We start from the raw sequence: 23,661 nt of genomic DNA on the forward strand, positions 1-23,661 counted from the left end.
GGTTCTAATGAGACTTGAAAAACTCCCACTGAAAATTAGTCAGAAAACTACGCATTCCCCAAGAAAGCCTTTGTTTTCATTGAACTGGAAGTGTTTAGAGGAAAAATTTTTTTTACTAAGTCTGGTTTATATTTCAGTAAGTGATATGCACATGAGTGCAGGAATTTGAAAGCCATGTCTCTTTCTCAAAGCCTGAGAAATCATTAGAAATAAAGTCCCTTTTTATATAGAAAATATTAAAATGTACTCAAAAAATACTGAAAATACTACTACAAATAAAACATACAGCTTCCCTAAAAGTTACAGCTGTCTACGTAAATACGATAAATAAAGAACATTTTTTTTTATTATTATCAAGTAAATATGTATTTTGAGATCTGGTCTTATGCCAGATTCGGTCAAGACTTTAGAAAAAGGAAACCAAATCTTTACAACAGTAGACTGAGGTCTATAGACCTAAAACAGATCTGAAAAGACACATAAAGTTTCAGTGTCGTCAGTACTAAGCCATTTCGAGAGAATCAAATCATGTTTTGTTATAAACGGTACAGCTTTTTGTCTTTATAAAGTTTCTCAACAGAAAGTTATGATTAGAACTGTAATAAGAATTTCGTAATTTTGATATAAGTAGTTCCAAGATTTTCCCTTTCCAAGTGAAATGGCATTTGTTTCTGCAATACATTTCATTGTTAAAAAAGTAACACAGCAGAAAATGTGTTAGAGGATACTCACTTTTTTAAGGGAGAAAAAATGCTCCAAGTGGTGTAATTTTTATTTTGTACATTTAAAAATATTTTACAATGGTTTTTGCAACAAAATGTACTGCTGATGGTGGAATAACAAACAAGAATATCAGTGCATATTCTGACAGCCTAAGTATCAGAAGACTTATGAATGCAAGTATCAGAGATAGATGAGGATTAGCCAGAGGATAAAGTGCATAGTAGTTATTTGAGGAATTATGAGAAAGATGAGACAGTATCTGCAGTTTTCGTGCACATGGGTCAGAAAGTCATGAAAATATTGGTCAAAGTGTGCCACAAAATCAAGGAACTTGGGATCCAAATGTTGCAACTGAGGACTACATCTAGTTTCACTTGCACTCTGAACACAAAAGTATGACTTGTTTAGAACTATTATTCACTACAGGTTGATTATATATATATTCCTCTGAAACTCTGAAATATGGACAGCTCAAAGTAATTCAAAAGAAAACCTTAGAGGCTTTTCCATTAGCAAATAGTTAGGTAGAACAGGAATGCATCAGTAAACAAAGGCACTTAATTATGTTCTTGTCTTTCTAGGATTTTGCTTTGGGCTAGGTTTAGTCTGGTTTCCTGGACCCTTTTCCACCTGATGCTATGCCTATAGCTTCACACCATCCAAAGGAAAGCAACCTCACAATATCTGCTTCTTCCCCTGTGGATCTTTTCTCTAATTCACAGACAATGGGAGCGTATCATTCCCCTGACACCATTGCTGAAATAAGTCTGCCCAAGCAGAAGCAGGCCTGCTGTTGTGTTCACACTTTATTTCTATTCCCATCCATTTCTAAGCAACAGCATGATGTCTGCTGGCCAGATTCCTCTGTCCACTCCAGGTCTGGTCAGCATACAAATAAAGATTCATAAAGGGAGGGGATGGTGGGCCTACTCCCACAGCTGTAGTGAGTCCTTCAGGATTATGCCCCAAGTGAACCAAAGCCAGCCCTGCTTGAGGTGGTCAAACAATGCAGAGCTTTCACATGATAGCAACCATCTTCTTCAAAAGTTCAGTCATGTAGAATGTAGATGTCCAAATAACCTCTGAGAAGAGAAGGAAATAAGCTCTATAAGAATATTCCTAAATTTCCAGGAACATATTACTGTATTGTGTGCTTCCCTTAAGTGCAAAATATGTGTTTTACACTCTCCAGCTCTTCAAGTGGAACTTCAACATGGACTGAAATTTTGATTGGTATGGGTTTTTTAAATAAAAAGACCCAATACTAAAATATGCTAAGCATGCAGATCTGTAATAAAAAGCTTTGATAGATTAATATAATCACATGAAAAATGGTAATATGAGGGATGATAATCTAAGCATTTGCACTGTAATTTTTTGCAATTCGCAATGCTCTTAGCAATGAGATTTTTATGAATAGACCAGTGACGAAGTATTGTTCCAGGCTTTTGAGTATGAAGGGGTGGGGAGTGGGAAGGGGGTGGGGGGGGAAAGTAGGGAAACAATAATGGAATAAATACCTTATGTGAAGGATAAGAGAAGCTTCCTGTACACAAGAAGCACATGACAAAAATCAGTATTTTACACCAGAAATTTTCTATCCAGTTACTAGAAGATGAAAATCTCTTTGACCTCTGAATCATGGTAATGATTATTATGGAATGAGTAATCTTCCTTGTGCTGTTTGGTTGTTTTTATGTTTGTTTTTGCTTCTATTTGCATCTTGTAAACAATATTTAGCTCCAGAAGAACAGAGAACTTTTTGCACCTAAAACCTGCAGTCACATAATGACGTAGCTGCAAGAAGTTTCTATTGAAGTCAATGGAAGATATACAGACGTATTTTAGGGCAGAATCTGGGCCCTTATGGATGGGATCCCTCTGAATGTGTCCTACTCCTCTGCTGTCTGTCACTGACGTTAGTGCATGTTCACATGCACAGCTTTCTCCATACCATGAAGGCCACAGCGCCACGTTAAAGCATGCAGGGAATATGTATAAGGCTTTCTTATGCATCACATTTTCTTGCTGATGGAGAAAACAGAGTTGTGCTTGACTGCACCCCAACTCATGGGTAGTCCTGGGACTCAAATGCAAAGCCAAAAGTGTACCAACAACATGAGCCCCTCCTATGCAAGTGAACACTGCTAATATAATCTCTATATCAATGGTAGCTCTGTAAGTACCATAAAACAGTGCAGAATGCATTTTAGCAGCTATGATCTTTCAAATATGCAAATGATTACCTCAGTTAAAGAAATCATTGTTCCACTGCACTGAGCTTCTATGGCTATTCAAACAAATGAAGCATCCAGAATGCTCATCTGAAACCCAGCAGACTGAAACTTCTTTTAGTATAACTTCAATGAAGCCAGAACGTGATAATACAAATTAATTCTGTTCATAATTTTCACATGTTATAGTGACAAGCAGCCAAACAGCTAAACTCCAAAATAGGTCCACAGAGAACTTTAAGAACTGAGACCTTCCAAGCAGATATTTTCTGCCAAATACAGGTGCTTGAAAACACTGACAGGACTTATTTAAAAACAGACCAAACATTGGAAAATGTGTAGTCACATGAAACAGCACATAACAAGAGCTAGATATATGTGGTGGCTTTTGAATGATTAAGTATGATCTTCTGCCTAGCCCAGTGTCACCTACTCTACTCCCTCTTGAGGCAGCACTTAACCCTAGAAAAGGAGAAAAACTCCTTTGACCCCAGGAGATTTGATTTTTATTAATCTTAAGACAGTACATAAGTTTCTCAAAGTGAACACAATTTGTATTTTCACTGACTTCAAATACAGTCTAGTCTACCAAGGTGATATGCAAGTGCATTAATAGAAATTAATATCAGAATTAAAATTCATTTTTACTGCCTTTTAAGCAAAGAAACTAACTCCTATCTGAATCATTAAGAAGTCAGGTACTTGCTCATTCCATTGTCCCTCATCCCCACAATATGTACAAGGTACAAGAAAAAAATCTGTCTGCAAGCATTTGATTTTAGATTATCTAAATATTTACAGTTAGTTTTGCATGTGAGATATACAGTGCTATATGAGATAATCAATTTATCTGCAATTTTTAAGCTATAGCCTGTTTCTGTTGCTGGTTTCTATGCATAAGCATGTCAAAGTGCAGAAAAATGATCTATTAAAACACAAGGGATTTTTTGTTCCTCTTTCCTTCAAGCATTTTTCTTAGGTTTTATTTTACCTCCTGCTGGGAAAGCCTGCTGTTATATTTCTTTTCAGCTGCTTCTTTCTTTCTTGTATTCACTCTGAAGTTTCTAGTCTTAAAAGATTGGAAAAACTGTTTGCTTCTTTTCGTTGAGTAACAAATATAAATCCATTCCTTACAAAAGTTAAGGGTTAGCAATTTACTCAATTGAGTGACAATGCCCTTTTATATTGTCAGTTACTGAGAAAGAATTGTGCATCTCACACATATTTACCCAGCTTGGCATAAGCCTAGAGTAAAGACTAGAGAAAAAAAAATTATCTTTCATCTAAACGAAAAATTATAGGCAAAGATCACAACAAAGCTAGTGAAAGCAGATGCTGTGGACAAGATAAATTAGCAGAGATTGTTTCAATCTGTATATGGTATTTCAGCTGTGCCAATTAATCAAGCAGGTAATTCTCAGTATAAAAGTCTGCTTTGGTTAGTGCAACATGGTGGTTAGTTTGGTCTTTAGTTTTGGGGATGGTGAGTTGTTTAGAGGAGAGGTTCTTGTTAGCGTAGCAAGTGGCTCTTTTAGAATAGGATAAAAAAATAAAGATTATCGTATTTTTGGGACCTGGCAAAATAGCTCTCAGAGGTTTATTAAGGGTTATCTAGCAGCAACTCGGGGTTTGAGCAAAATATTTGTGAAAGAGTCAGGGACACAGCATTTTCTTCCTGGAACGCCATAAATGAAGCACCAGTTTGTGTTTTGTAGCAATTACTTCAACCTAGGTAGCAAGAGTTGAAAAAAACAACCTAGGACAGACTGGCTTAAGTGTTGGTTCAGGGTCTACGAACCTCTCTTGAGGAAGATGTATGCTGTCAAACCAAACACAGCTCACTTCTGAAGCAATGAGTAAACAGCAACCATAAATGTCAGTACTTGTTGAGCTGTTCCTAGGAGGACTGGTCTTCTTAAGGAAGGGGGGAAAAAAATAAAAAAGATGGGGTGGGGAGTTGAAAGTTCAATGATGCAGAGTCTAGTTGGAGGCCTGTAGCTAATGGTGGTCCTCAGGGGTCTCTACTGAGTCCAGTCTTGTTTAAACTATCCATCAATGACCTGGATGAAGAGACTGACCCCCAGCAAGTTTGCAGATGATACAAGACTGGGAGGAGTGGTTGACACACCAGAAGGCTGTGCTGCCATTCAGCAAGACCTGGACAGGCTGGAGGGCTGGGCAGAGAAGAACCTGATGGAATTCAACAAGGGCAAGTGTAGGATCCTGCACTTGGGTAGGAATAACCCCAGGAACCAGTACAGGTTAGGGGTTGACCTGCTAGAAAGCAGCTTTTCAGAGAAGGACCTGGGACTCCTGGTTCACAACAGGTTGACCATGAGTCAACAATGTGCCCTTGTAGCCAAGAAGGCCAATGGTATTGTGGGGTGCATTAAGAAGAGTGTGACCAGCAGGTCAAGGGAGGTTCTCCTCCCCCTCTACTCTGCCCTGGTGAGGCCGCATCTGGAGTACTGCATCCAGTCCTGGGCTTCTCAGTTTAAGAAGGACAAGAAATTACTGGAAAGAGGTCCAACCGAGGGCTATGAAGATGATTAGGGGTCTGGAGCATATCTTCTACGAGGAAAGGCCGAGAAAGCTGGGTCTGTTCAGCCTGGAGAAAAGAAGGCTGAGAGGGGATCTTATTTATGCTTATAAATATCTCAAGGGTGGATGTCAAGAGGATGAGACCAGACTCTTCAGAGATGCGCAACAACAGGATGAGGGGCAATGGGCACAGACTGAAATGCAGGAGGTTCCATCTGAATATGAGGAGAAACTTCTTTACTTTGAGAGTGGCAGAGCGCTGGAGCAGACTGCCCCAGAGAGATTGTGGAGTCTTCTTCTCTGGAGCCATTTGAAACGTGCCTGGACACATTCCTGTGCAATCTGTTCTAGGTGAACCTGCTTTAGCAGGTGGGTTGGACTAGATGATCTCCAGAGGTCCCTTCCAACCCTGATCACTCTGTGATTCTGTGAAAGCTGAGCTAGCTTTCTTCAGAATAAAAAGTGGATAAGCTGCCAATGACCTAATGTTCAGGCAGGTGGCTCAAATCACAGCTGAAAAGTCATGGCAAAAATGGTATCATGAAGTTTGGTGCACAGTAAACTTGGTGAATCCTCACTGACAGAGCTCGTCCTTGCAATCAGTGGAATTGCATGGGAGCAAATGCAATCTTAATCTGACCTGAAGGATATCTGCTAGCAGCAAGGCTTGGATCAGGGTTCTATCTTCCCCCTTCCCTTGAGAGATAGTGTAACACCAATAATTCAAAATCACATGCTGTGTTCATGACAGGTAGAAGGAGTATGGATCTGCTCTACCTGACATGATCAGCTTGCTCCTATCCCATATGTAGGAAAGAGTCTACTCTGGTTGTTAGACAAAAGATGAGTGACTAGAAAAACGTATGGACACCAAAAGGACAAGAGAGATTTCACTAGCTGGATGTGAGGAGTCCATACTGTCTGTCACAACTCTTGTGAATTTAGGGCTCAAGCATCACCTTGCCAAGAAACTTCTAGTTTGAATTGAAATAGAGTAATCTGCTGCTTTAATTACATCAAGGCAACAGCTGCTGAGCTTCTTTTAGGACACAGACTGGGACTATGCTGTTCCACTGTGACACAGCATGTGTTGCAGTGTGGGGTTTTATTTTCTTAGATTAGATATATTTTTCAAATCACAACAGCATTGATGTAGGTCATCATATACAGCCACAATATGATAGACCATGGAGTGGAGAGAACTAAAATACTTATATTGTGCAAAGTACATATTAGCTTTGGCATCACTCCTGCTATGTGATGTTCAGTTGTTTAACATTGTATTTTACATCAATAAAATATTTTGGTCAGGTCTTGTCCTCTTTGGGAAGAAAACAAAAGGCAACAACAAACACACAAAACTATTAACACTACAAGAGTAACACAAGCTTTAGTCTCCATTAATAAGGATTTTATGTTAAGCCTCTTGCTGCCACTTAGTCTTGTTATTGAATTTTAACTGCATTATGTAGTTTTTTTCTTTTTATTTGTAAGACATTAATGAATTATGAGTGGAGATTTAGTCATTTACCATGGAGCATGATTTGGCCTAGGGACTGGTATTACAAGCAACACCCTGAAGCATGACTTGCTTCTTGCAGTGGAAGAAGAACATTTCTCCCTCAACCACTTTACAACGATGCTGTTTTCTCTGATTTAGCATTTAATATACATTCTGTGAGTTTATTATATTCATATGAGTGAGTTTAATCATAATCATATCAGGACAACCAGGTGATCAGGCCCAGTCAGCATGGGTTTATGAATGGCAGGTCCTGCTTGATTTACCTGATCTACTTCTATGACAAGGTGACCCACTTTGTGAATGAAAAGGTTGTGGATGTTGTTTACCTGGACTTTTGTAAAGCCTTTGACACCACGTCCTACAGCATTCTCCTGGAGAAACTGGCTGTTCACTGCTTCAATGGGCTTACTCTTCACTTGGTAAAACACTGGTTGGATGGCTGGGCCCAAAGAGTTGTGCTAAATACAGCTGGTGACCAGTCATGAGTGGTGTTCCCCAGTACTTATTATTGGGAGTCACTTCTGTTTAATATCTTTATCAGTGATCTGGATGAGGGGATAGGGTGCACCTCAGTAAATTCGCAGACAACACCAAGTTGGGTAGGAGTGTTGATCTGCTAGAGGGTAGGATGGCCATACAGAGGAATCTGGACAGGCTGGATCAACGGGCTGAGCCCAATTGTATGACATTCCACAAGGCCAAGTGCCGGGTCCTGCACTTGGGTCATAAAAACCCTGTGTGAAGCTACAGGCTTGGAGAAAACTGACTGGAAAGCTGCCTGGCAGAAAAGGACCTGGGAGTGTTAGTTGACAGTTGGCTGGATATGAGCCAGCAGTGTGGCCAAGTGGCCAAGAGCATCCTGGCTTGTATCAGAAACAGTGTGGCCAGCAGGACTAGGGAAGTTATTGTCCCATTGTACTCAGCACTGGTGAGGCCGCATCTTGAATACTGTGTTCAGTTTTGGGCCTCTCACAACAAGAAAGAGATTGAGGCACTGGAGTGCATCCAAATAACAACAAAACTGGTGAAAGGTCTAGAGCACAAGTCTTATGAAGAGTGGCTGAGAGAACTGGGGTTGGTATAGTTTGGAGAAAAGAAGGCTGAGGGGAGATCTCATCGTTCCCTACAGTTACCTGAAAGGAGGTGGTAGCAAGGTGAATGTTGGTCTGTCTTCCGAAGTAGCAACTGGTAGGACAAGAGGAAATGGCCTCAAGTTGAGCCAGGGGAGGTCTAGATCGCATATTAGGAAAAATTTCTTCACTGAAAGGGTTGTCAGGCATTGGAACAGGCTGTCCAGGGAAGAGGTTGACTCACCTTCCCTGTAGGTGTTTAATAGACGTGCAGACACAGTGCTTCGGGACATGGTTTAGTGGTTGACTTGGCAGTGTTGGGTTTGCAGTTGGACTTGATGATCTTAAGGGTCTTTTCCAGCCTAAATGATTATATAGTGCTATGATTCTATATGTAAATAGGTGGCCAGCAGCATCCTTACTGAGATTGCAGGGACGAATTGTCTGCATGAACCCGTTCCTCTCTCCAAATTAGTTAGCAGTGATACATACCTCTTTCTACTGATTTTTTTTTTTAATATTGTTTCATGAGGCCATTTAGGAAAACAACTCTACACATCCACCTGAATTTGCAGTATTTGAACTTAGGCTCCATTTGCTTGCATTTTTAAAACTTCATTAGGATTGGCAGGAGGTTTCTGCTCACTAAATGATTCCTTTAACAGTTTATCCAGCTTTTGAATCTGCTCAGGAAGCTTCACTGTACTGTGGAGAAAGGATAGTCTAGAGGTCATTTGAAAGCAGGAACAAAGGAAAATGAAATATAACCTCACTTGACTTTTTTACAAGCAGATCATTCTTTTTCTACATATCCATCCATGTCTTTCCATGAACTCTTATCACCATGGAACAGAGAATTTTTTTCTTTTTTCTCTTTTTTTTTCCTGGGGTTTCTTTATGTCTGATTGTCTAATGTATTACCTTATATATTATCTGGACTGCAGCAATACATCTGAACAATAAGAAAGAGAAGATGATAGATATACCAGGCAGAAAGAAACTTTCTCTATTCACAATCACACATCCTGTTTATGTCCACATACACAGCCTTGAATAATCTCTTTAGACAGACACATTGAATCACATCAGTTTTGTTAGAAAGAAGATAATTGTATTTTACACAAACAGGTATGTAACTGTATACCTAGAAATGCTTTGGGAGTGTCAGGTAGGCAGGGGAGAAAGCAATCAGGATAACACCTAAGTGTTTGAAAGGAAGATAGAAAGGAATTTCTGCAGTAATTTGTAAAAAGGAGATCCGTAATGCTAACTGCCTACCCACTGAGTGGTGAGTCTGATGGTAGGAAAACACAGGAACATTTACAGGTATCTTTCCAGAGGGCAGTCATGAACCCGCTGTCTCTGGGACCCAAGAAAGCAGTGCCTTTGGGTATTTCTTACCTAGTCATATGAAAAGAGAGTGTGTCAGAGTGTCTGTGTGTGGGCATGTTAGTGAGTTAACTAACTTTCCAATTTAGTGGCACAACAAGACCTGATGGAAAGATATTAAGTTACAGTTCCTAAGTCAAGGCAGTTATCCAGAACTCATGCAAGACAGGTGTCCTGTGAACTTCTATGGTCCCTGGCAAGGAAGATCACCAGCAGGATCAGGAACTCAGAGACAAGTAAAATAATGATCTTGCATTTGCTTTTATCCAGAGTGTGCCAGGTTGCACAAAGAAAAAGGCTATGAAATGATTGAGGATTAATGTAGTTTTCAAAGGCACTGAGCAAAGATTAAGCCAGTGAGAATGTGAGAAGATCAGAAAAGTAGCAGCTCCTAGACATGCTGGATACGGACAACAAGGAGTAGAAGTGTGGAGGTTTTGAAATATAATTCAGAGTAGTTCACACAATGGCAGACTGAACCAGGAGACCTGATTGAGATAGACAGTAAGAATTAATTTCGTCATGACAACAGAAAGCAAAATTTGTGTTCTCCAATGCATTTATTTCTTGAGTGATGGCTCTCAAAACACTTTTTCCCATGGTAAATTCTCACAGGTTTGTCAATGAAAGCAGCTATAGAGTGATTTTGGACCACACCACTCACACAGAACAAGTTTCTAGTGGCCACATAAACTCCTGCCTGAATTGGTGCAGCAGAGCTCTACAATTAAGTCTTACTTAAATCTGAACGCAGTTATTAGCATTCATCTAGACATCATTAAGGATAAAAATACCCAATCTTAATTGCTTTTTTTTTTCCTCACCAAATCTGTGTATTAACCGTTTACTAACAAAAGTATGATACATGTCAATGTGCAGAAAAAAATACAAAAAGAGGAAAACGTTCCTTGACTCTCCTGACTATAGTTCTTGGTATCAACTTTGAAAGTTTCCTATGGCTTTGATAGCAGCATGGAAGTACCCATCAGATGCACTAGGAGTCTTATTTATGTTGTACTGTAAAGAACTGCTGTAAACTTCCTCATGATTTCAAGAAATACAGTTCCAAAGTATCTTTCAATTGAAAATAGTGACCACAGATGACAGAATCATATAATACCAGGTTGGAAGGGACCACAAGGATAATCTGGTCCAACCTTTCTTGGCAAAACACACAGTTTAGACAAGATGGCCCAACACCCTGTCCAGCTGAATCTTAGAAGTGTCCAGTGTTGGGGAATACACCACCTCCTTGGGGAGACTATTCCAATAGCTGATTGTTCTCATAGTGAAAAATTTCCCTCTTGTGTCTGCTTTAACCTGCAAACAGAAGTTTCCTGCTATTCCCAAGCTTCATCTTTCTTTTCCTATATGAGCTATAAACTGTATATCCAACAAGATGCTTCTCAAAGTACTAAGAAAACCCTTAGTTTGTAAATGTTTTCTGAGAAGTGACTGGATAGCGCTAGCTTTGGTATACACATTCAACCAGAAAAACTAGAAAATTCAAGATTGAAGAAGAAAAAAGCAGAGCTCCTCTCAGTCTTCCAGTGGTTAAAGTCTGAGACAGCTGACCCTTCACATTTTCAATATTTTACTCTAAACCCTGCAAAGGGCACAAATAGATCGAAGCTTGACTAGACTTCAGATAACAGACTGTATTTGTTCACCAATATAATGTTATCTCACAAGCTGAAAACCACCACCACCACCACCAAAGATTTTAAGCCTTTTTCTCTCACCATATGGCATATTTTAACTCAAAATGTATCCTGTTTAAGAAACTTCTAGTCATTCTTTTCTCTTATTTATTTTGGTTGTTTTTTTTTTTTTTCCCAGAGTGCTTTCTTCTCTTTTTATGCCATAACACTTTTATTATAGGCAGACATTCAGATTGCTTTAATTACAACTATTGCTTTGACAAAATTGTTTTGGCCAAATTCTGCTCAAGTTCCTTGAAAAGAGCCTCAGCAAAAATTACTTGGACTGAGCTCTGAAAAGCAAAGAAACTTAGTTTTGTAGCAATACTAACTTCCCCTAGTATGTTAAGGGGATTATAGAAATCAAGTGTAGCATAATAGAATCATTTGTGACACATTATTTTAGCTGTACCGCTCAGCATGCTCCTTGGAGAAGTATTTATTATCACAGACAGGAAGCTTTGATAAGTGCATGACATCTGCTGGAACCAAAAAAGCTTCTTACAGAGGAAATCCTAAAAGGCAGCAGTAACTTTCACCCAGTATAAAGCATCTTCTTCATTGTCTTGTGCCTTTGTAATTAGCATTTTCATACCGTACCTTTAAAACAAATGAAAAGCAGTAGTAAACACACTGCAACCACATTCTTGGGAAAGGAGGAAAAAGTTCCATATTCACATGGACTCAGAATTTATTCTAGTACTTGTATGAGATGGAATGGACATCAGATACATAGGCTGCTCAGGTGATCTGTTTATGATTGCTCCCCCCTTATCAACATACCAGAGAGGTCTGCCAGGAAACTACACCCAGAAAACCAACAATATTCAGATGGAGGCTCATAAATACAAAATAGCTTTCACAAAGAAATGTATATTTAGAGTTATGGGCCTGAAAATGAATGATTGGGTTGTTTTCTATCTTATATATTATACATATGATGCCCTCAGAACACGTCATTCCACCAAAGGGTTTGCCTTTGTCTATCCCAGGTCTGCTTACACTCATTTTACAGATGCAAAAGAGTTGAGAGAATCTCAGTCCTGGCAGGAATAAGATTATTTTTGGCTTTCTACAAGTCTCTATCCTAGCAAGACATTTTCTTGAACATTTTATTTGTGTTGCCTATTTAGTATTGTCCACTTGACTGCAGTATAAAACTTTAGGTAGGTTCAGGTGAACTATTTCAGTTCAGCCTGGTGGTGTGTTCTTAGGGAGACCCTCCAAGACAGAGCAGTACAATCACTAGATAAAGTGTTGAAGACAAATTTTTATATCCAAAAGTTGTGAGGCTCAACAGCAGAATGCACTATTCTGAGCTGTAGCAGTTGGTTTTCTGCAGGATACAACTACACTGCATGAGGATGCAATAGCTTTTGTGAAAACTAGAATGGTTTCTCTAATCTTGGCCAAATTCAGCCATGGAAACTTTAAGTTTTTAAAGTTAGTGGAAATCTTAAAAAGTTAATTTTCAAAATTATGCTGTCCTCCTCACCCTAATGGCTTTTAATATGAAGACTGAAGCAGGTCAAAAGGTAAAACTGGAGAGCTCATTTAACCCAGTTTGAAATCTCTGACAGTGAGCAGCTCTAGATACCCAGAACATGACTGTAAGATGAGCATGTAGCACAGTACTTCCCAAACTATTGTCCTGGCATTGTTCAGCCTTTGAGTTGTAGATTTCAAGTGTTATGCAGACATAACCTGTAAGATTCCTTCAATACAAAGTTAGGAAAAGAAAGCACAAGCACACATCACAAGCAGTCAAAAACAATGAAGTGGGGAAAGAGCCACAACCGACACACTAAAAATATGATGGGTTAGGTAATGCTGTGGTTGTGCCCACGTTCTAGGACAAGACAATGCGCTGGCAAGGCAGAATTTGTAAACAGGCACAGATCAAAAAGATCACGTTCTGAAGTTATGATGAAGAGTTTTATAGCACCTTACAACACTTGCATGTTGCTTTCAGATTAGCAAAGAAATCGTCGTTAAAAATCCACAGAGTACATGACTTAGCTCTGTGTCAATACAAACAACACAGTATGTGCTAATTTAATTGTTTGTCTTCAGCTGAGTAGTGTACAGATTTAAGTAGGAAAATTTGACATTTTCTTTTGCTTAACAAACCTAATTGAAGAAGAATTCTCTTCAAATGCTCTTTAAAACTCTGCTGCCCTTTCCACATATCCTGCAGGAACAATGAGTATATAAATAGACTGGTATTTTTCCACCTGATTAATTAACAGGTGCCACTAATCAAAGGAGGAAAGTTTATATCCCAGAAATAGTTCAAAACCTCTAGGAACGAAAAATCTGTGATTGTGCATTTACGTGTCTTTCCTCAGGCATCACGAAGTCCCTGAGTTGAATTTACCATATGTTTTTGTTCAGTTCTCTTCCCCACTTTCTACGCAGCTCAAGTCTTATACACTAACCTCACTACTTTCTGATTACTTAAAACTGTAGTTTCTTATCATTGTATTTATTGTAACACAATTAAACACGCTAGTCTTGCCATTCTTGAAATACTTAACTCTTCTGCTTTTTTCTGGCTTTTAATGCTCCTTTAGGCTGTTGGTATAGCCCAAATATCATCCCATTGCTCTGTGAGTGGCCAGAGGTTACTACCCAAGCAAACATCTCTGATGACATTTCAATCACTGCATCCTTCATACAGCACTGGTCACAGTGTGTTTCAAAATACAGAAGTGTCCTTGAGGACATTTACACAAGAACTGTGGCCATCCCCAAGCATGATGAGCAAGCTCTGCGGCTTTCCACCGGCTGAAGGATTAATCAAAATCAAAATGTTTTCCATAGAGAAAATATCAAAGGATTAACTTATTGAAAAGGCACCCTTAGCACTTTCTCTGACCAGTTTCTGTGTCTCTCATCCCCTTCATGTCTCCACTCCTCTGCAGTTGCAGGTGGCCATTCCCCACTGCTTGTTGTCCCCAGCTGCCTGCCCTCAGAAGAACTCCAGCTGCACTGTGCTACATGCACAGGAGGGTTTCTCAGCACTCAGGTAAATGTCACGTTCTAGGAGTGTATGAGAGCAACATGTTCAAGCCAGAACCAATGCAGCTCTACTCTTGCAATAATTATTACAAATTTCTTTACATGTTCACTTGACCTTTCAAGGGGCAAAAGTACAGTTTGCTTCAATTAGCTGCAGTGAACTCCCTGCCAGCTGCAGTAAGGATAAAGTCCATTGAAAACAATACTGTCTTCAGCTTTCCTGGTGTGGTATGAAGTATTACCTCTAACAGTCTTCAGATGGGTTTAGCCTGGCAACATGGGTTTTGCCTGGCAATCATGGCACCACCTACAAAGAGAAAGATCTTTCTCTTTCTACACAGTAGAAATTTGCTGGATGTGAACAGGCATACCTTTTACAGGTATGTAATAACAGGCATGTAAAATGATGCATTTCTTCTACAACAAATATCTTATGCATTGATACGCAGTGCCAGAAGCAAAACTGGGCTAAACCAAAATCCACTTTCCCAAGGACTGCACAGAGTTCTAATTTTGGCCCAGACTAATATACATTTGCAAACAGTTAAGGCTTCCTCTATTTTTTTTTCAGTTCTGGGCTTTAATTGTCAGGTAATAGATCATTTTACAATAAAATTCATTTCATTATAAACTTGGATTCATTCCTATTCTAACTCCTTTCTTATTCTGCTTTAAACTCTCCAGCAACTGGAGCTTAAAACACCTGATGAAAAAAAGCACCTTCAACTGAACAGGAGGATGTGATTCTTTCCAGCAACCTTAGCAGTACAAGGGCTCCATTTCAGAGGAAAGAAGACTGAAATGGCCCAGGTAATCTGACATGTCCATTTTTAGAGTGACAGGAGCTAGAAAACACGATTTATAGTGAAGGTATACTCCTTGTAGCTTTCTTTACATACCTCCATGCTTGATTCCCCACAGTGGTTTGAGAGGTGGCACAGACTTGCAGAAGGTACAAGAGGCTTGGGCAGAGCAGCACTGAATAGCACCTCACACCACTGCAGAGTGAAGTTACAAAAGAAGGCCTTACCCTGTTGTATTCATGTATGAAATCCCATCTTTGAATGACAATATAGGACCTTTGCACTTTAACTGTAATTTTTTATCAAATAACATGATTCTCAGCTTCTCCTTCTTTTAAGTGTTCATGTCTAGAAACATGGAGCTTGACTATCCACTGTACTGGAATAGCTTAGAGCTAATGATGGAAGAGTCGAAGCCCACAGGATGGTTGTCAAAACCTCACTCCATTAGACAGGACTACTGGATGACCTTGGGGTCCTCCTTATCACTGACATAACCCTGGCAATTCTACAGGCTCCCCCTGATCTCTCTTTGGGTTGCAGACTGAGAACCATTAAGGTCCCTCCAGGGTACAAAGTGATAAGTTGGGAGCACAGGCCAGCCCTGTGACAGCTGAGGACAGACCATGCTAAGTTCTGCCAGGAGACTGCTCAGAGGTTTCATTAAGGTGGCTTAACCTCCTCTTGTTGAAGGTCTGGCCATGCTACGCCCATTCAGGTTCACACAACTCACTGTGTATAAGTTATAAGACAAAAACTGCTCAATGAAATAGAACAAATATTCCCGAATTAGAAAAAAAAACCCAAATGAACCCTTACTCTCTCCATGAGTAATCCTCTGTCTCTGTAGTCAAATATTCACATCTTGCTCACCATGTAAGACAAGAAATTCCCTAGCTAATGCATTCATTTGGATTCACTGAGACATGTTCTAGTAAGACATAACAATGCTCTGTAACCCAAACCTGGCCTTGAACTTATCTGAGAAAACGAAGCTTTAGCCCTGTTCCAAGAATGACTTTCCTGTTTCATCATTCTTCCTTGGTTTTGAATACTTTCACATTTCAGAAAACAGGCATCTTTGGCAATGCCAGAAGGTGCAGCTTCAGCAAACATCACCCCAGTTTTCTTCTACCTAAGCCCCTGGACAATTTATGCTAATGCATTCCCTCTTAGCTCATGCATTCCAAAGCCAGACAGAATGGAGATACGAATTTTCCTGTCCTTGCCTATTTTGGCCTTATCTGCATCAAGCAGAACTTGGAGATGAGTTCTGCTCAAGTTATATCGCCTCCTGTAAGCTTTTGTGTAGCAAAATAACTCTAAGTGGCTCATGCCAGAGGCTGTTGCACAGTTTTCTGTACTGTCTATATGAAGAAGAAAAAACATTCTTCTGATTGCTCTTCCTCCTCTTACACATCACTTTGGGTTGAAGACAACTTGGCTTTTTATCACGGTTGCAGGAAGTGTTACAGATTGTCTTGTATGATCATGTGCTAGCAGCCAATCTAGTTTTAAATTCATTAAAAGGGGATTTGGCTTGCTTTGTTAATACACTATTTTTCTAGCACAGACACATTTTTGTCAAACATGTTAAGCCCAGGTTTGGTTTTACACTCAAATGGAGTTTATCTGCATGTAGCCTAAAACATGAGGTGGGGTTGGGAGAATTCAACAGATGATAGTACAATTTTTAAGGGTAAAATAACACAGTTGATATTGATCACTCACCCATTAGACACACATGAAATACTGCAAACAGCCTCAGAGCTGCTAAGACAATCATAGCTGATTTGCCTGTTGCTAAAATAATTATCAAAGTGTACTCAGCCCATCTTCTGCTAGCTAATGTTACACCTGGCAGGATACAAATTACTAAAGGACAAGCTTATATCTTAAAAGCATGGGCCAATTACTCTTAACCAGGAACAAAGCTGAGGTGATGTTCTTTGAGTACCCCACAGCACTTTCAGAAGGTTTCTTGTATCTTTCTCAGAACCACTCTTGTGGGCTGACATCAAACATTGATTTAAGCAGGTACAGCAGTAAACAGGTTTCTTAAAATTAAAGGAGTTGTTCGCTATAAAATTTTCCTTCTACTATTTTCTCAGAACTAAGACCAAAGGGAAGATTTTACAGTTTATCTTTGTACTCTGGGATTATTAAAGCCTGCAGCCAGCTATCCAGCAGTAGCTCGGGTTTATTTTCTATGGGTACAGTTGAGCCCTATACTGGATTTTCTGTCTTTGAGGAAATAATCTTTCTCTCACTTCTTCACCCCTGCCCCCCTTTCCACTCTCCATTCCTGTTGGCAATTCTGGCTTTCAAACAATTAAAGTGCTTAAGCAGTTTAAAGAACTTCAGTGCAGCATGTGCATGCATACATGTATTATGCCACTTTCTCTGCTTTCAGTAGAGGATGCAGTCAAAGTGAAACTACATCTGATTTAGCACACAATCTGTACAGGGAAGATTTTGCTGTACCCTAGTGTCCACCATATTTTAGCCATCAACATTCTGGAAGGAAATTCTGACAGAGCCAGATGGATGATTCATAAACTTGTCATTTTGTAGTGAAATTTATATTAGTGTGAGGTAGGTGCAAACCATTCCTGGGTTCACTGTTCTCCATAGGTGTATCCTGGTGATACCATTTTGTTTCCACTGCACATTTCCTGAAAACTTATGGTGGACTCTAGAAGCCTCATCACACTAGATCTGATGCATTAGAGCTTTTCCTAATGTATACAAAACTTCTTCAGAAGTACTTCCTACTGCCACATAGGACAAGCTCGAGAAGTGGGCCCATGTGAACCTCATGAGGTTCAACAAGGCCAAATGCAAGGTCCTTCACCTGGGACAGAGCAACCCCCGCTATCATTACAGGCTGGGGGATGAAAGGATTGAGAGCAGCCCTGCTGAGAAGGACTTGGGGGTACTGACAGATGGAAGATTGGACATGAGCCAGCAATGTGCACTTGCAGCCTAGAAGGCAAATAGTTTCCTGGGCTACATCAAAAGGAGCATGGCCAGCAGGTCAAGGGAGATGATTCTGCCCCTCTACTCTGCTCTGGTAAGACCCCACCTAGAGTACCACGGCCAGCTCTGGGGCCCTCAATACAGGAAAGATATAGACCTGTTGGAGAGGGTCCAGAGGAGGTCACCAAGATGATCAGAGGGATGGAACACTTCTCCTGTGAGGACAGGCTGAGAGAGTTGGGGTTGTTCAGCCTGGAGAGAAGGCTCCGGGAGACCTTACTGCAGCATTTCATTACTTCAAAGGGGGCCTGTAAGAAAGATGGGGACAGTCTTTTTAGCAGGGCCTGTTGCAACAGGACAAGGGGTAATGGCTTTAAACTAAAAGAGGGTAGATTCAGGCTAGACATGAAGAGGAAATTTTTTACAATAAGGGTAGTAAAATACTGGTACAGGTTGCCCAGAGAGGCTGTAGATGCCCCATCCCTGGAGACATGTTCCATTAGCGCTCTCTGCTGGTACAACCTTTGTGTCACTGCCCCGAAGACTGAAAATTACTCCATAGCAGCAAATTGATCACAGCATAACCTCACCCTCTTTGTATAAACCAGTCAGTTCTCTGCTGCCCATTTAAATAACCTGGTAACATCTACTTGATTTTTATCTCTTCTTGTTTCCAGTTCTATATTTAACAGAAAGAGTTGTTGTTGCCATTATGACTGTATAAGACAGACACTGTCTAATTAAAACAGGAAGTCCCTTACTTCATTCATGTGTATCTCAAAGATCACATTTCAACCCTCTTTGGTCTTGCCTTGGAATATAAAAGGTTGATACCCCACACTTCTCAATTAGAAGTTTTTCTGTTTAGAAGAGAGTCTAAGAACAAAATTATTCACATATTTTCTACTAAGTCACTGGACAGGCATGTTACATTCTAGACCCACTTACTTTTACTAGAAATAATAGCTGTTCAGGCTAATATTCTGTATAGTAACATCCCAGGCTGTTAACAAGCATCACCTAAAAAAAGGTCACCTTCACACTGAATCTTGAGCCATGTTTTTTCTCTTTATTAATTAGCTTTTCCAAGTTAACCAAGTACATATTTTTTTTTTTGTCTCTCACTTGTCTGCCCCTTTTTTCTCTGTTTCATTTCCTTTCTGAGCTGCCACCCCTCACACACTGACAGAGACATATACTTTGTGATTTATTTTAAGGTCTTAGCCCACTAATGAATTGTCTTGGGCTTCTTCTTTGTCTGTTTGTGTGTTTTCTTTGTTTTGTTTTACCCTGGCACTTCTACAGAGGAGAGATGATTTCCTTCTCTTGACTGCGTAGGTACATGTGGGAAGGAAAGACTTGGCTCTATGAGTGACCAAAATTAGAAATACATAAAGCTCAGCAATAGTCTCTTTCCCCAAATGCAAAGGAATCTATTAGATAGGACATTACCATGTCTCTTAACTCAGTGCCTATTTACTCCTAATTTGGGGCTTAGTCAAAATTCATGGCTTGAGAAAAATCCAACAAGAGAAAGTTCAGAATGCATTCCCAGAAGAAAATACTTCAGTTCAGATGCTAAAATGAAGGTCTCTGGTTACCTCAGGTCCATATATTTTTATCTGCGTAAGGTACATTAACATGATTCACTCTTCCTGTCACAAGACATAACACGACCTTTACCCCAGTCTATTAAGAAGAATGGGAAACCATTTAGGTATCCAAATTACAACTATTATGACAGGACAACAGCATATCACATTGTGAGACTTTGATGATTCAGACAAGGTAGTTCTGATCTGAGTTGAGTTTGAAGTTATTAGATTTCCATAGGAAGAAAAGAAAGCATGCCTCAAGATCTCTGTCTACACATTCCTTTCTCATACAGGCTCTCCAGGCAGTTTAAACATCTGCTATAAAACCAGATTCACAAAATTACCCTGATTTTCTTAAATATCCTTCATCCCTGGGCCATATCTCTATGACAAAAGAAACGAAACATCCTAGAATTCTGCAAACTCTATGTTTCAGCTTAGCTGTGATTTGCAATATTATTCACTCGATGTTATGCTTTTCTCTTTGAATCATAACCACATCAGATGTCCAACACAAATAAAGCAATATATATGTGTTCTTCATGCACTCTTTGCATAAAATATAAGCAAGAAAAATCCCAGGAGGTCTACCAAATGCAAACATGCAAAACCAAAGCAGATATGCCATCACTACTTGTCAGGAGACATGCTCTTAACACCACTTCTCACTGTATATCCTCAGCGATAAGTTAAATTAGCAGCAGATTTACAGATTCCTGACTAGGAGTCACATGAATTATGATGAAGGTCAAAGTGTGGCAGATCTTCATACTGAAGCAAAAAAAATAACAGCTGCTGATTCTGCTCACTCTTGCTAAACAAATACATATATTATATATTGTATTATGTGCAGCCATATATACAGTTGCACATAAAATCTAGGAATTTTTTTCTCCTCTCAAAAGCAAAATCTATAAGCAATTAAAAATAAAGTTATAGTAGATGAGTTTCTGCATCTTTAAGAGTTACTGTCAGTATTGGTCAGGATTCATATTAGCACTCCAAAGCCCAAAAATGGTTATGTTAAAAAAGATAATGTTAGAAGTTGTTAAACCAGATTACGTCAGAACAGACATGAAAATGAATGTTAATTTTTTTAAAGTATATCAACAAGCATGTTTATCCCTTGTAACAAATGAAGACAAAGAGGAGAACCCAAATTATATGTAATACAACAAACAATGTCAGATGTCCACAGCTTCCAACATTCTTTTTTTCTGGGCAAATCTTTCATTATGGAGGAATATTAAAGTATTATATGCTAGAAAGGATTCTTTAATGCAGAAATGCTTTGGGTTCTGAAAGAGCTTTTGAAATTCTGCCCATGCAGAGTAAAGTGTCATAGGAATTTTTTTCACAGAAGCATGAGATGGAAAGCAGCACACAGTAGAGTTGTATTCAAGTTATAGTTGATTGTGGAGAGGAAAGTTGGAAACGCATTTGCAAGAAAATTAGACAACACAAAACTGCAGTCTTACATTCAAACTTCCTCACCTCTCGTACAATTTGTGCTTGAATCTGACTTTTTGCAGGCAGTTCCTTTCACACATCTCTTTTACAGAGAGCTGAAGCAAAATAAAGAATCCATATGCAACTGAAGAAGGCACTGAAAACACACTACTGAGTTACATAATGGTAACCTGGGTCTTTCAAGTCTAACTGTGCAGCTGTTGTGGAGAAAAGCACAAATGGGATGCAATGAAAAATAAAACTTTGCTTTCTTCTGATCCACCACTATTCCCCAGAAAGACAACAGAAGAAGCTAAGTTACCTGTTCTATTTCACAGTCACTATTCCGCATTCATATAGGCCTGAAGGAAGATGGGAGTCTGATTTGGTCCTACACTGTCTAGAAGCTTTAGAATGGCTATCTCACACTGCATATGTATTTAATTCTTACTGATCCTTGCTAGAGATTTTCAACCTTATTATCCCTACAGCCTTAATTAACATTTTTATTTTACTGCAACAACCCATAAAAAGGAGGAGAGGGGGAAATAATTATTTTTTTAACAGCTGAATTTACTATACCTATGCCAAGCAACCTGTAGCTGAAGAGGAGCATGAAATGTGGATAAAGACACAAAATTAGAGATTAATATCGAAGTAAGAAAGTAAGAAAGCAAACAAGAACAACTTGAAGGAATGCCATCTTTTCTGTTTTCTGTAAATGCATGTGAATGTCCTAACTCCAGTTTCACAACTTTGAATTCTGATGGAAAAAGGGAGTACACAAGGAAAAGAGAAAGAGGGACATTTTAATGGGAGCTATTAACTTTTTAAGATAAGGACAGGACCTCATGAAGGAGGACACTTTCTCTTACTTTAATATACAAAGGAAAAAAAAAACCTCCCTAAAAGCAAACTTTGCCATGGGTACACTCAAACCTCAAATCTTTGAGGGCTATAAAGCTTGTACCATTGTGCAATTAGAAGCACCAGAGTGAACCAAAAGTTATTTATGATAGAGTAGCTTTGGTTTAGATCCTGTTTTAATAAAGTTTCAGGATGTGTATCTTGACTGGCACTCAGGATAAGAGTTAGCAGACAGCAAACAACGTGCCCTCACTGAGGTCATGCTCTCTGCTTAGTTGTTGTTTTTTGTGGATTTCTCTCAACTGGTTACCAATATGTACAACCTTGATTCATGCTTCAAAACAAACAGGAAAACCAAACATGGGAGGAAAAACAACTGGTGTTTCAAAAGAAATTGCTAGGGCCTGTGAAATCTTTGAGCTGAGGCAAACTATTGCAAGTCTAGATTTGCCCTAGTCTGGACCTGGAGAGCTCTAAGACAGTCACAGGAAGAGAGGACAAGATGCTTGTAATATAGTTTCACCTCAGATTTCAAAGGCATAATACACTACTTTGGAAGATCTTCCTTATGCTCAACCATTACAGGCTGAGCTCAGCAGGCAGAGAAGCTCAAGTGCTGAGCCCATGCCCTGCTTGATATGTGCAGCTTCCTAGCACGGGGTCATGTACAAAAGAGACCGTGTCATGATCTCATGGGCTTGTCTGGGATGATAATGCTAAAGGTTTTAAAGAAAGAGCCTCTCTGGTCACTTAGCCTAACCCAAGCTGTCTTAAAGCTCACTCATCTATCACTGGATGCATCCCCCTTGAGGAGATGCCTCAGGAGGCCTTTTCCACAGGCAATAAAAAGGTTACAGAAAGGGATATCACAACAACCAGAATTGATGATCGTTCTGAAAACTGCTTGGGACTGGGGGCAGTTGGTATAATTTAAAATATCACAGGCATATAATAGATTCACATTATGCCACTATGCTAGTATTATGGTCCTGCCAGGTGGACTTGACAGTGCTTGGAAAAAAAACCCAGATGCAACCACATCTGGAGAGCATGCCATCCTCCCTCTGGACAGAAAAGAAAGATAGTGATGGTGGAAAGAATGCTCAAAGGCTTGGCTGTGCCCCACAGTACATTTTGTCACATTCAACTGTTGTTTTCTTTCTCAATAAGCTACATAGGATGGCAACTGTAATATCTTGTCATTTTTAATGAAAAACACAACACTTAAAGCTGAAGGTACACAGAACAGAGAATCCCTTGCACTCATCTTAAATACAGTGTAACAATTGTATTCAATGTACATCTGTGCCTTAAGATTCCCTTACACACAAGGAAGAATAAGAATGTGGAAAAAAATCCAATTTCTTCACCCCCTTTGCATGTTATTGACTTCACTACATAAAGCTCTGTCCAAAAAGGCATACTAGCTAAATTGTTAAGAGCAGTGATTCTGTTTCTGTCTAGATTGGAAGTTGTTCCCTACAATCTCACAGATACTAATCCATTCATTCCCTCCCTGTGACACCTCTTCCAAAGACACTATACTGCCCAGCTCAATTTCCTCTAGTTCAGTTATGAAGCTTTCATGTATTTTTTTTTTTTTTAAATAATTCTGTATTGATATACTGCATAGGGAAGCTTCAAACAATTTTATTAGCAATTAGAGTCTGCAGTGCCATCAAAGAGTACTCCCATCTCCAAAGTTTTGCTACTGGAGATGGAAATAACTGGCTATGCAAGTTCCTTTTGGAGATACTGAGCACAG

General features: G+C 39.5%; 1 protein-coding gene across 7 annotated transcripts in view; it reads right to left on the reverse strand.

Moving 5' to 3' along the window:
* The window catches only part of SLC1A2 (solute carrier family 1 member 2), a 102,517-nt gene that overhangs the window by 37,058 nt on the left and 41,798 nt on the right, over window positions 1–23,661 (reverse strand). Inside the window, exon 1 of one of the 7 annotated variants that reach the window (XM_071809089.1) lies at window positions 18,143–18,208. The exons of the other annotated variants lie outside the window; for them this stretch is intronic. The gene's annotated coding sequence lies outside the window, so the exon portion shown is untranslated. Of the gene's footprint in view, window positions 1–18,142; window positions 18,209–23,661 lie in introns of those variants that run through there. 7 annotated transcript variants of the gene reach the window in all.

Source organism: Patagioenas fasciata, chromosome 5 (assembly GCF_037038585.1).
Source record: "Patagioenas fasciata isolate bPatFas1 chromosome 5, bPatFas1.hap1, whole genome shotgun sequence".
NCBI lineage: Eukaryota > Metazoa > Chordata > Aves > Columbiformes > Columbidae > Patagioenas > Patagioenas fasciata.